Raw genomic sequence first — 14,664 nt, forward strand, 5'->3', positions numbered from 1 at the left:
GCAATCTGATCCACCAATAGAAAAAGCTAGAAGCACAGAGCAGGTTAATCAGCTTCTGTGGTGAGAACAAGCATCTACCATCCTGAAAGTAGAAAAAAGTAGTTATATCACTGACCACACATTATCACTCATAGAGCCATAGAGTCATTTAGCACAGAAACAGACTCTTCAGTCCAACCAGTCCATGGCGAACATAATCCCAAACTAAACTAATTTGACGTGCCTGCTCCTGGCCCATATCTCTCCAAACCTTTCCTATTCATGTATCCATCCAAATGTCTTTTAAACATTGTAATTGTAATCGCATCCAACAGAAATGAACGTATGATGTAACAAAAAATCTCCTCTGTAGTTCTGAACTGCCACTGTAGCAGATATAGCCAATGACTCGATTACAGAGCAGTGACCGTGTGAGTTGATCTTGCCCTTGGATGACATATGAACAGTCCTTCAACTTCATTGCTTTCGTCTTGCTGTCACCAGAAGCAAAGATATAAGTTAAACAGTTTAACAGTTTCTAAACATATCTTTCTTCCCCCTTCCAAGCTAATACTTTTGTGTCATATTAAGACTGTTAATGAGATTATGATTCATATTGGGTGTGTGGGGAGGGGGGAGCTGTGGAAAGTGGTACAGGAAACCAGCAGGCTCCATTCAGTAAGATGACGGGGCCCAGTGTCACAGCCATCAATCAGTCTGGAGAGTCTTAGTTCTGAGAGATTTCTGATTAAACTATTGTGTTTCGAATCATTTCGCTTCCATTAAACCAGGAAGGAAAAATGCTGAAATTATTTTCAATGATGACTGGAGATAGGCAAATCTGAGACGAAAAAAGTAATCTGAAAAAGGAACAGAAACCATTAAAACAACAATAAACATGAGGAAATAAATAAAAGTCTGAATTTTTAAACACTGAGCTGCACTTGAAGTCAGATGTAGGTGCTAGGTACGGTATTGTAACCTCATCTCTGACCTGTGCCCACATTAAGTATGTATTCCATAGGAAGTGTGGGTTCAGTGATTTCAAATTACAACGTTTTATCAAAGCCTTTATGCATTTCATTACCATTGCAGGCACTTGATTTTAAACTGTTGGGGTGGCACGGTGGCTCGGTGGTTAGCACTGCTACCTCACAGCGCCAGGGACCCGGATTTGATTCCAGCCTCAGGCAATTGTCTGTGTGAAGTTTGCACATTCTCCCCGTCTCTGCGTGAATTTCCTCCGGGTGCTCTGGTTTCCTCCCACAATCCAAAGATGCGCAGGGTAGGTGAATTGGCCATAGTGTTCAGGGATGTGTAAGGTAGGTGCATTAGTCAGGGGTAAATATAGTGTAGGGGATGGGTGTAGTTGGGTTACTCTTCGGAGGGTCAGTGTGGACTTGTTGGGCTGAAGGGCCAATTTCCACACTGTAAGGCTTCTATGATTCTATATTCTGCTGTTTGGAACACATGTAGTTGTTATTTTAGTGTGTTTTTGCAGCCTGTGCTCTCATAGACATCATTGACATGATGGCTGTTCTTATCCTATCTAGGAGTAATCAGGCAAGAAAGTTCCAGAAAACACTGTTGGGCTGGGATCCTGATGTCATCCTGCTCCCTTCCTGCTTTCCCTCAGGCAGATTTTGAATACAGTGGAGAATCCCCTCGGGTGTGACAGGAAAGCAATGGAAGTGATTAAAGAGGCAATTAAGAGGTTTTTGAGCCTTGGTTTCTGCCTTTCCCACGAGCATATGCCATCCACTTGTCATCACTTTGATGGAATCTCCAAGATGAGGGAACGGCTCCTTCCCGACAAGCTGGGAAGGCTTTGACCAGTGAAAATGAAGAGCTCCAATCATGGCCTTTCAGAGGCTGCTGTTCAAAGCACATCTTCTCTCAAGACAGTGCTTAACAGCTTGCCAACCCCTTGGAAATCATTCCCACTTCATTCATCCTCAGTTGCACGACCCTGTTGCTGGCCTTCACCATGGCATGGGGGTAAACTGAAGCAGTTTGACCAAGGGGCAAGTGCAGAAACAAGGTCTCCACAAACACTAATAGCATCACTTGTAGCACAGGACATATGACAAGATGTTTTACTACTCACCTTTCTCATCTTCTTCAGGCCTTGTATTCTTTTGGTGCTCTATCTTCAGGTTGGAGGGGCATGGAGTTGCTGGACACTCCAATTTATGCTTGCTTGGCTGGAGAGGTTAGCATCTTCCTCCCTGAGCTCTCCCAGAGAGAGCTCTCTGCATGAATACAGACACTGTAACAGAACCTGTAGGTAAAAGCAGCCATCCCTGGTCCTTGCTCCGTTCCAGTAATGCCAGGTAAGCCATTCTAACTCAGGCCAGAATCCTTCAATTAGGAATCCTTCATTTGACATTGATTTGATGTTGACTGGTAAGAAGCCTGGAGATGAAATGATATTTAGATTGCTCTGGGCATAGCAAACCCCAAAGTGTGCAAATCCTTTCTCAGCAGGGACTAAGAAATCCTCACTTTTTGCAAGTTCGACAGCTCACATTTAAGATGCTTCATTTACAATTCAAAACACACTTGGAGTTTGGAATGATTCTCAGGTTTCAGTCAACTGATATTGGACACAGTAAATTTCAAGTTGCACATATCAGTGAAAGAAAAAGTCTTATTTAATTTTGAGTCTTATATTTCCCAAAAACTAATGGGTTTTTTTTGGAGAAGGTGTTCTATCCCTGATAATGGAGCACCCTTGCTTTACTTCAGATCGTATTACAGGGATCTTGAAGCTCCATCTCAATCTGGACCTTGGTTCAATGGTTTACCTGGAACATTGGGCCTAAAACAACATAGCCTTCCAAAGTAACACACTGCAATTGGACTTGGATGCATAACTTAGAAGCAGAATTATGACAGCTGAGGTCACAGAGTCATAGAGTCATAGAGATGTACAGCATGGAAACAGACCTTTTGGTCCAACCTGTCTATGCTGTCCAGATATCCCAACCCAATCTAATCCCACCTGCCAGCACCCGGCCCATATCCCTCCAAATCCTTCCTATTCATATACCCATTCAAATGCCTCTTAAATGTTGCAATTGTACCAGCCTCCACCATTTCCTCTAGCAGCTCATTCCATACACGTACCACCCTCTGTGTGAAAAGGTTGCTCCTTAGGTCTCTTTTATGTCTTGCCCCTCTCACCCTAAACCTATGCTCTCTAGTTCTGGATCCTCGACCCCAGGGAAAAGACTTTGCCTATTTACCCTATCCATGCCCCTCATAATTTTGTAAACCTCTATAACGCCACCCCTCAGCCTCCAACGCTCCAGGGAAAACAGCCCCAGCCTGTTCAGCCTCTCCCTGTAGCTCAAATCCTCCAACCCTGGCAACATCCTTGTAAATCTTTTCTGAACCCTTTCAAGTTTCACAACATCTTTCTGATAGGAAGGAGACCAGAATTGCATACGATATTCCAACAGTGGCCTAACCAATGTCCTGTACAGCCGCAACATGACCTCCCAACCCACGTACTCAATACTCTGACTAATAAAGGAAAGCATACCAAACACCTTCTTCACTATCCTATCTACCTGTGACTCCATTTTCAAGGAGCTGTGAACCTGCACTCCAAGGTCCCTTTGTTCAGCAACACTCCCTAGGACCTTACCATTAAATGTATAAGTCCTACTATGAATCAGATAGGTGGCGTGACTAAATGTGGAGAAAGTGAGGACTGCAGATGCTGGAGATTAGAGCTTAAAAATGTGTTGGTGGAAAAGCGCAGCAGATCACGCAGCATCAAAGGAACAAACTTTAACACCTTAGAATGAATGGAGCTTCATTAAGGAGATTGAAAGAGGTTCAATTCTTTATCTTGTTGAATGGTCCTGGCATTGCAAAAAGAGCTAGAGCATTCCAGCATTTCCAGATAGTGGGCTTTTTTTAGAGGGTTTCAATAGCGATTGAAATGCCAGTTTGTTGGGGACTTGTTAGAGAACCTGGGGGGGGGGGGGGGGGGGGGGGCGAATGGATTCAGGTAATGTAAATTAGGCATCTTGATGCAACTTTTAATCAGCATGAGTACCAATATTATTGTGACATGGTGGAGTTTAAGTAATGCCACCAGGGAATCTAGTTGTAACTTACAAACAGCTATCTATGACATCAAATTGCCTGTCTATGACACTTCTGTCTTCCTCCATTACACTTTGGTACACTAGTTTCAGCCAATCTTCACTGAACCTATAAACCAATACAATTATTTAAAATAACTTTTGTCCACCATTTTAAACATAATAGACCCCTCCCCAATACTGCTAAATGCATGGGACTAGAAATTTGCCTTGGATACTGTTGCAGATGGGACAGTATTAGATGGACTATCTGTCATGGACAGTGTATGATATTTAATTCTATTGACTTCAGTAGGACTGAATATCAGGTGTTGTGTACAATGAGAGGTCAGTCAGTTTCGCCTGTTTAGCAACTCTCCCTCCTCCCCAACCTCCACCCCCACCAATGTGAATTTCTAGCCCCAGTACCTATATCCAATCTGTACATCTTATATACTGTCTTATGATATTTCCTCAGTTTCAAAAATAGTAACGGATTAAAATAAATACAGACAGTAAGAAGAATATATATAAAGTTTAAGTCCACATATTCACCACCTTTTTTTTTAGAATGATAGACACAATTGTGAAGTTCAATCCCAATGCATTACCAAAAATCCAGTCACCATGCAACAGAAACTTTGTTGGGTTTGGTGCAGTTGATTTTCAAGCCTTGCTCAGCATGGTTTTATGTACATTATACTATAATGGGGAAACAAAATTAGAAAGACAATCAACATAGTGTCCCCGTACTCAAGAACTACCATTCTGGATGTCTGCTGAAAGGTGATTGAAAGTATGTACAGATGGAAAATTATGTTTAATATAATCATCAAACATCAGATTCCCCATGGTGAGCACTCTGACAATCCCCACAACACTCAGAACGCCACTATATACAGCAGCTCTCAGCAACCTCTGAATGTCAGCTTTCTTTATCTTTAGAAAGTTACCTAACTGGAAGCTTGAAAAGATGAACCTTTTGGGATTACAAATGTTCCAAGTGGTGTTTTATTTGTTGCTTGTTCTCCTTCATGAATTCCATGTCAAAGTGTGCATTCTGTCTTTTTATTGGTTAATGTTCTCCACCTCCACCCCTTGCACATTCCACAGATGAGAAATGATCTTTTTACGAGGAAATTGATAAAGTGGAAGAAAGGGTTGGCCATTCAGCCCCTTATTTACTGTGCAATCTCTCTTCATTCAAGTTCTATTGCTGAACTTTTTCTCCAGCATTACACTTTGTCCCTGCATTTGATTGGCATCCTTCCCTGAATCCAAATCCATGCTCTCAGCTTTTCCCCATTTGGAACAATCAAACTTCTGGAGGTGTCCATGAACTTGGGGCTACTAGAACACCCACAGCCAGACCAATGTAGCAAAGTTCAAAGTCTCCTGCTCCTTGGTTTTAAATTTCCTTTTTCTTCAGTGACTGGCAATATATCTATTATGCCATAGACTGAAGGATTCCCTATCAATTTATAACTTCATTTTAAGTATGGCATTATGTGCAATATGATTGAGTTGTCCATTGGATGCTAAAGCCTCTACTGCCTGAACCATCCTGGAGAAATCCTGTCCATTTCCCTATCCTCTCCATCCTCACCTCCAACAACAAATGTGAGGAAGTCATAGGTTACTTTGTTACCAAGATTGAGACAATCCACTCAGCTGCCTCTGCCTATTATGCCATGGTCGAAGAGTATGGTGCTGGAAAAGCAGAGCCGGTCTGGCAGCATCCAAGGAGCAGGAGAATCGACGGTTCAGGCATAAGCCCTTCATCAGGATGCTGCCTGACCGGCTGTGCTTTTCTAGCACCACACTCTTCGATTCTGTTCTCCGACATCTGCAGTCCTCACTTTCTCCTATTGTGCCTGGCCCTCATTTTAACCTCTCCAATTTTTTTAGTTTTCTTCCTCTCTCCCCTCATGTCCCCGGGTGACTGCTTCTTGTCCCCAGCATCCATGTGTTATTCTTTTAATCCTAAACCTATTGAAGTGTTGATCACCTTTTCCATTTCCTTCCAAAGCCATTCCCAGTTTTCTCAGAATCCATGTTAGAAACACTTCAGGTAGATTTCCGTTACTGCTGCATTTCTGAAATAGCTCAGGTCAAATGACTAGCACTGAAAATGTGTTGGAAAAGCGCAGCAGGTCAGGTAGCATCCAAGGAGCAGGAGAATCGACGTTTCGGGCAAAAGCCCTTCTTCAGGAATGAGGAGGGAGTGCCAAGCAGGCTAAGATAAAAGGTAGGGAGGAGGGACTTGGGGGAGGGGCGTTGGGAATGCGATATGTAGAAGGAGGTTAAGGTGAGGGTGATAGGCCGAAGAGGGGGTGGGGTCGGAGAGGTCGGGAAGAAGATTGCAGGTCAAGAAGGCGGTGCTGAGTCCGAGGGTTGGGACTGAGATAAGGTGGGGGGAAGCTGGAGAAATCTGCATTCATCCCTTGTGGTTGGAGGGTTCCTAGGTGGAAGATGAGGCACTCTTCCTCCAGTCATCGTGTTGCCATGGTCTGGCGATGGAGGAGGCCAAGGACCTGCATGTCCTTGGCGGAGTGGGAGGGGGAGTTAAAGTGTTCAGCCACAGGGCAGTTGGGTTGGTTGGTGCGGGTGTCCCAGAGGTGTTCTCTAAAACGTTCCACAAGTAGGCAGCCTGTCTCCCCAACATAGAGGAGGCCACATCGGGTGCAGCGGATGAAGTAAATGATGTGTGTGGAGGTGCAGGTGAATTTGTGACAGATATGGAAGGATCCCTTGGGGCCTTAGAAGGAAGTGAGGGGGGAGGTGTGGGTGCAAGTTTTGCATTTCTTGCGGTTGTAGGGGAAGGTGCCGGGAATGGAGGTTGGGTCGGTGGGGGTGTGTGAACCTGACGAGGGAGTCGCGGACGGAGTGGTCTTTCCGGAACTCTGATAGGGGAGGGTAGGGAAATATATCCTTGGTGGTGGGGTCTGTTTGGAGGTGGTGGAAATGATGAAGGATGATAAGATATATCTGGAGGTTGGTGAGGTGGTAGGTGAGGACCAGTGGGGTTCTGTCCTGGTGGTGATCAGAGGGACAGGGTTCAAGGGTGGAGGAGCGGGAAGTGGAGGAGATGCGGTGGAGAGCATCGTCAACCATGTCTGAGGGGAAATTGCGGTCTTTGAAGAAGGAGACCCTCTGGGTTGTTTGGTATTGGAATTGGTCATCCTGGGAGCAGATGCGGCAGAGGCGAAGATATTGGGATTATGCGATGGCATTTTGCTGAAAAATGTGTTGTTGGAAAAGGTCAAATGACTATCCTACTTCATATTGCTTGAACTGTTTTCATTCTTTGACCACCCAAACTGCCTCCAAAACCTTTGCACTGTCATCCATCAGGATGTGACTGCTCTCACCTTGTTCCTTTCTAACCTATCTAATTGCAACCAGTACATCACCTGCAATGGCTTCTCTTCCTGCTCTACACCACTACTTCTTGTGTCACTCAGGGGTCTCTCCTTGGCCCACTCTTTTTTTCTACCTGGAAGCAGCTCATTAGTGAAATCTCCCCTGGTTAGGGAGTCTAAAACAAGGGGACATCATTTTAAAATAAGGGGGATGCCCTTAGATTTGAGATGAGGAGAAAGAATTTTACTCAGCGATTGTGAATCTTTGGAATTCTCTACCCCAGAAGGTTGTGGAGCCTCAGTCTCTGAGTATGTTTAAGGTACAGACTGATATATTTCTGATTATCAGTGGCATTATGGATTGAGGTAAGTTAAAAAACATGGAAGTTTTCAATAAGCCAGGATCATATTTAATAGCCCAGCAGGCTTGACGAGGTGAATGGTCTACTCCTGTTTCTCTGTGCCTGTGCTCCTATCATTTGAAGGCATGTTTCCAGAGGGAAACGCCCAGCTTTACCTCACCAATACCTCTCTCAACCCCTCCACTAAGTTATCAGACTCCTTATCCAACTTTCAGTACTGGATAACATTTCTTCCAATTAAATATTGGAAAGACTGAAGTCATTGCTTTTGTTCTCCACTGCAAACTTCATTCTCTAACTATCAACTCAAATACATAACAGTCTGAAATTAAACCTATTCATTTGCAACACTGGAGTCAGACTGATCCCAAAAATGATCTTTCAACTTATATTCATGCTATCACTAAGACTGCTCAGTTTCACCTCCATAACATCACCTGACTTCACCCCAGTCAGAGCTCATCGGTTGCTGAAATCCTCTTTCATTCATTTGTTTCCTCTCAACTTGACTATTTCAACACACTTTTATCTGCTCTCACATATCCTACCCTCCGTAAACCTAAGGCAATCCAAGATACAGTTGTCCGTGACTTAATGCTCAGTAATCACCTTCATAATCATTCTTGCGCTTTACTGTCTTAAATTGGCTTCTTGTCAAGTAATGTCCTGACTTTAAAAATTTCACCTTTGATTCCAAATCCTTCCGAGTTTTAGTTGCTTCACTGTTAGTAAAATACTTTCAGTTCCCTTAGCAGCAAGCATTGGGAGTCTTCTTTATACCCCTCTGTCTCTGCCTCAATTTCTCTCCTCAATATGAACCTCTTTGACCAAGCTTTTGATCACCTGATCTAACATTGTGTTGCATAGCTCTGTGTCATTGTATTACCAGCTTCCTGTCACGTAAGATGATGCCTTCTGCTATTGCTATGGTCATATCTGTGTGAAGCCTTACCTGATGTGATCCACTTTGGCATCGCTGTATTAAGAAATGAAATAACTCCACAGAGGCCAGTAATTCATTCCCAAGTCACTCTTTATTTGCACATGGAGAGTCCTTAACACTGATCCAGCTTCCTCAGAGCTAGCTGTCGGAGCATATCTTACAGTTCTGTTTATCTCTGTCAGCCAGGGCTCCCTGATTGGACCAGAATTACAGACCCAATCAGGGAACTCATATTCATTGAGGTCCATTTGGCTGACCTTGTACAATCATGACATCCCTTCTTCTCTGAATCTGAGGACATAGCCTGTTCTTTTTCTTTTTTAGCATTTCCTAGGGGCATTTTAGCATTGGCTAATGTTCCTCTGACCCCACCTTGGATTCGGGCGACGTGTATGGACAATAGTTCACCTCTTCCACCTGGACAAATTTAGTCTCTACTAAAAGTGGCAACGGTATTGAGGCGGCAACATCCACCATGTCAATCTCCGATTCCAAGATCTCTTCAATACTTGACAAAAGAGGGATGAGACATGGTTTCTGACAATCTTTCTGACTGTTGTGAGGAGCAGGACATGTTTTGCTCCTGCCCCGTTTGCACGTTTGCAGCTTTCATACTGTCCACACGCTTGTTCAGGACCGTCACACCTACCTGAACTTTATATGTCACTGTACCAGACCTCATGTCAACCACACCTCTTACCCATACAAGACCATTTCTGTGGTTCCTACACCAAACCTTGTCCCCTAAAATAGACTATTTCTCTCACTTTGCGGAGTTTTAAGTCTGGCATAGGCCTTCCTGATGCCATTTCACCCTCGCCCCGCTCCCCTCCCCTCCCCCCCCCAGGTGCAGGAAGATCAGCTTTAACCTGACGCAGAGTCTTGCCCCATTAGCAACTCTGCTGGAGCTATCCCTGTAGTTGCATGAGGAGTGGTTCTGTAATCAAACAGGAACTGGGACAGTTTGGTATCTAGAGAAGCTGTAGGCTCTTTCTTTAAACCTGCCTTCAAAGTTTGAACTGCTCTTTCTGCCAGAGCATTGGATGCTTGAATATATGGCGCTGTCCTTATGTGTGAAATGCTATTTGACTTCAGGAAATACACAACTTCCCTTCTGGTTAATGATGGCCCATTACCTGGACCAAAACTTCCAACAATCCGTATATTACAAAATATGTTTGACGTCTCGTGTTTGACGAATGCACTGTTTGTACATCCAGCCACTTCGAGTGGTTGCCCACAGTGACTAAAAACATTGAGCTCATGAAAGGACCTGCATAGCTGATGTGTAAGTGAGTCCAGGATTTATCCAACCATTCCCACAAATGGTGAGAAGCTGCTAATGGTAATTTTTGTCCTTGGTGGCATTCTGGGTACTGCCCCACCAACGCAGCTATGTCTGCATTTAACCTCACTATCAGATATAACCTCTTGCCAGTATCTTCATTTTGGAAACCCTTAGATGACCCTGGTATCTGACCCCCAGTATCTGGCAGCAACCTTTGCTCAGGACAATCACTCTTCCTCCCCATAATAACATGACGTCCTCTACTGTGATCTGGTCTCTCCGGGTACAAAAAGGTTTCAATTCTGGTTGTGATGGCCCTTTGATTTTCCCCATCACCAACAGCTGTTTCAGTTTTGCCAAGAACCAATCTTTCTGCATTCGAAGTCAGATATTGTCAACTGTGACTGGAAGTGTGTCCCAAAACTTTAAAACTATTATGGACTCTTCCAGGGGCAATGCCACCAGAGGAGTATCTGCCAGTGGGAGGTGGCACAATGCATCCGCATTTGCTACTTGGCCTTCCGGACGGTGTTCCAACTTGTAAAGATACATACTTAGTTTTAGAGCCCACCGTTGAATTTGGTCTGAAACTATGGGTGGCAACTGCCTTGTTCTCTTTAAGTGGACCTAGCAGGGGTTTACGGTCCATTATTATTACAAATTTACATCCATAAAGAAATCAGTGGAACTTCCTGACTTGAAATATGGCCACCAAACCTTCTTTCTCTATCTGGGTGTGTTTATGCTCTGCATTAGCCAAAGCCCTGGAGGCATATGCTTTGGGCATTCCTCTCCATTGAGTCACCCATGGGCTAACACTATCCCGATGCCATACAGAGGTGCACCACATGACAATACCAGATCTTGCTTGGGATCATAGTGTGCCATCACCTCCGAGGATGGTAGCTGTTTCTTTACTTTCCTGAAATCTATGGCTTGGCTGCGTGACTGATTCCAAGACTGAGCATTTTTTAAGAGTTGATGTAAAGGTGCCAGGATGGAGGGCAGGTTATGTATGAACTCTCTATAATAATTCACTAGCCCAAGGAACGACCTAAGCTCCGGTTCGAACATGGGAACCAAGACCATCTTTGATCACCCTCACTTTATCTTCCAATGGGTGTAACCCACCTGGTCTTATCAACTGTCTTGCTAAAGTAGGTCATATAGGCTACCTGGACCCCCACCGGGAGAAATGTCTAAGGACTATATCCAAGTTGTCTAAGTGCCCCTTATTGGTCTTCTTTATTATTAGCAGGTCCTCTAGATAAATAGCAACTTGGGGTAGACTTGTAAAATGTTCTGCACCATCCACATGGGCTGATAACACCCCAAATGGCAGTCATGTATATGTACAAACTCTTATGGATATTACTTATAGTATACTTCTGGGAATCCCCATCTAACTGCAATTGCAAGTACACACAGCTCATGTCCAGATTCGTGAAGGACAGCTCTCCTGCCAGCATTACGTATCGATCCTCGGTGTGAATGGGTATTTATCCAGGTGTGGAAAGCAGTTCAATGCTTGCTTAAAAGTGAAGCTACCCATCGGGCTTCACAATCTGTATGAGCGGTGCTGCCCATTCCGCAAACTGGACTGGTTTGATGGTTTGTTCGCTTTCCAGCCTTCTGGTTTCTGCCTCTACTTCTGCACACAAGACAAATGGCACTGGGTGGGTCTTGCAGAGTTATAGACTTACTTCCTGGTCAACACACAAGGTAGCCTTGGCTCCAATGATAGTTCCAGACCTTTCTGAAATACCTCCGAGTATTTAATTAAGACTTCACTCAGACAACCATTTTCTAATCGAAAAATGCTGAACTGAGCAAAATGAATCTTTCTCAACCAATTACACCCTGTCAGGTTTGAGGGCGGGTCTTTAACTACAAGCAGTGGTAACTGAACCTGCTGTTACTCAGAAAAGGCTGGATCTGAAGTGGTACCTTTAATCTGCAAAGATTCCCCGTTATAGGTTCACAGTCTGGCTGAGGTCTTGTCCAAAGGTAGTGGTTGGTGTCCAGAGTGAATTTTGTTAAAGACTGGTTCTGATACAGCCTTGACCTCCATTTGAAATGGGTGACCATTTCACCAGATGTTTACTTTGATTGGTTCTCATTTAGATGTTGCTAAGCACCTAGATGCAGGTGGGCTATCCAGGGTGTGTACTCTCCTGGACACCCGGCCTATTAGTTCTCTTACTCATTTCAGGTCTGGTAGAATTCTTTTGCTGTTTCGAGTCCACTATAGCAACAACTACAATGGCTTGTTGGCCCAGATCCTCGAGAAGATTTTAACTGTATATCTGGGGCTTGGCTTTGTTTTGGGGTCTGGCTGTTGGCTGACCTACAGTCCATCTGTTCAGGATATGTCCTGAGTGAGGCTATACTATTATCTTCACTCAAGTGCTATTCCCCAAGCTCAGTTAGTCTGGCAAGGGTGTCCACTTCCTTCAGAATATCCTGTAGCTCATAGTTAGAACAACCTCAGTTATCCGAACATCAATTATCCAAATTTCAGATTATCCGAACAAGATCTCAAGGCCCCATAAAAACGTTACATTGAAGAGGTGTTACCGACACTGGTGTAACGATTGCGATGGGGAAATCTGAGTGCATCAGCAAGGAGGGTGCTGAGTTGTCTGCAACAGCATATGGGATTTTAAATGGTTTAATGTTTATGGGGGTGGGGCAAGGCAGGGGCTGTGGTTGGAAGGATAGTCAGAAGACCATTTCAGTCATCAAATAAGATTGCCATGACTTGGAAGAGCTGGTGTTGGATGTGATGGACAAAGTTAAAAATCACACAACACCGGTTTATAGTCCAACAGGTTTATTTGGAAGCACTAACTTTCAGAGTGCCGCTCCTTTGTCAGGTGGTTGTGAAGATTAAGATCATGCTCACAGAATTTATAACCAAAGGAGTCCATGGAAATGTGATACTGTAAACAATCTTAGATTAAAACTTTCATCTTTTACAGTAGGGTATGTTGGTTTCTATTCTTTGATATGTAAATCCTAGAACGTCTTTTAAATTACATTTTCAAGATAGCTCAGCTTTTTAAACAATAGGTGTGAAGTCTGTCTGTGTCCCAATGGTGTCATACTGGCAAACCCTCTGATTCCTGATGAAGGGCTTTTGCCCGAAACATCGATTTTACTGCTCCTCGGATGCTGCCTGAACTGCTGTGCTCTTCCAGCACCACTAATCCAGAATCTGGTTTCCAGCATCTGCAGTCATTGTTTTTACCTAAACCCTCTGTATAGTTTTACAGAGTTTTACATGAATTCAGGCAGTTTTTGCGCAAAATAAAATGTAATTCTGCAAAAATAATTTCACCCCATATGCTTATATTTGTGAGCATGTAGGAGCGACAGATTGAGTGTGCATGTGAGAGTGTGCGTGTGGGTGTGTGTGCACATGATAGAGTGTATGTGTATATGAGTGTGTGTAAGCTTGGCTAAATGTTTATGTGAGTGTGATGCGGTGTGCGAAAGTGCGTGTACTAGTGTGAGTGTGGGGTATGTATGTGTGTGCATATGAGAGAGAGCATGTGTATGAGGGTGGGTCAGTGTGTGTGAGCGTGTATTTGTGTGTGTTAGTGTGTGTGTATGTGTGTGTGTTTGTGCGTGTGTGGTGTGTGTATTTGTGTACGTGTGTGTGTGTGAGTGTGTGTGTTGTGCAGTGTGGTCGCCTGTACTGACATGGACTCAAGGTCCTGGTTGAGGCCATTCCCATTCTGGGATTTAAATATCAAAGAACAGAAACCAGACTGTCCCGTTATAAAGTTTTAATCTACGATTGTATACTGTATCACACCTCCATGACCATGGACTCCTTTGGCTGTAAATTCTGTGAGTATGATCTTAACCTCCACAACCACCTGATGAAGGAGCAATGCTCTGAAAGCTAGTGCTTCCAAATAAACCTGTTGGACTATAATCTGGGGTTGTGTGATTTGTAAAAAAAATAAGATTGCAAATGTCTGGCTTGGATTTTACCTGGTCTGAAATGGTGAGAGTTTTGTCAGAATTGTGATAAGAATTTTGAATGATCTGTTTCAATGAAATCAGGATGAGTGAGGGGTTTGTATTGGTTTTGGTATTTCCAGTGTCTTAATTGCAGGAAATTATGACCAAGCAAATTTGCCAAAAATATCCATATTTACTAAGTTGTAATGAATTTTAAGATAGTAAGCATTTAAAATTAAAAAATACTTTGTGTTAGATGTAATTATTTTGACTCTTATAACTGCTGTGAGGCATAATGTTGCGTCTAAAGATATATTCATCCAAGGTTGATAAAATTAATGCCAACATTATAAATTTAGTAAATGCCTCATTTGAAGTGTACATGAAGCTGTGATTGGAGCAGTGGAAGAAAGAAACACAAGCACTTCAAGCAACAGTGACTTGATATTTTCTTCTAAAAACAATAACCGACCTCCACCTCAATGAATTTTATTTAAACAAAAAGTGAATTTATTTGTAAAATATCATGAATTTTTAAGCAATATCAGTGTTTGTATATATTTTATCAATTGAATGAAATTAAAACCCTGTAAACATGCTTTCTACATAATTACGTTCAGTAAAGTTTCATTTGCTTACGATCAGATCAGTTATCCAAACA

This window comes from Chiloscyllium plagiosum, unplaced genomic scaffold (assembly GCF_037043375.1).
Source record: "Chiloscyllium plagiosum isolate Xiang-an unplaced genomic scaffold, Cpla_swu_hap1 HiC_scaffold_18, whole genome shotgun sequence".
NCBI classification, from domain to species: domain Eukaryota; kingdom Metazoa; phylum Chordata; class Chondrichthyes; order Orectolobiformes; family Hemiscylliidae; genus Chiloscyllium; species Chiloscyllium plagiosum.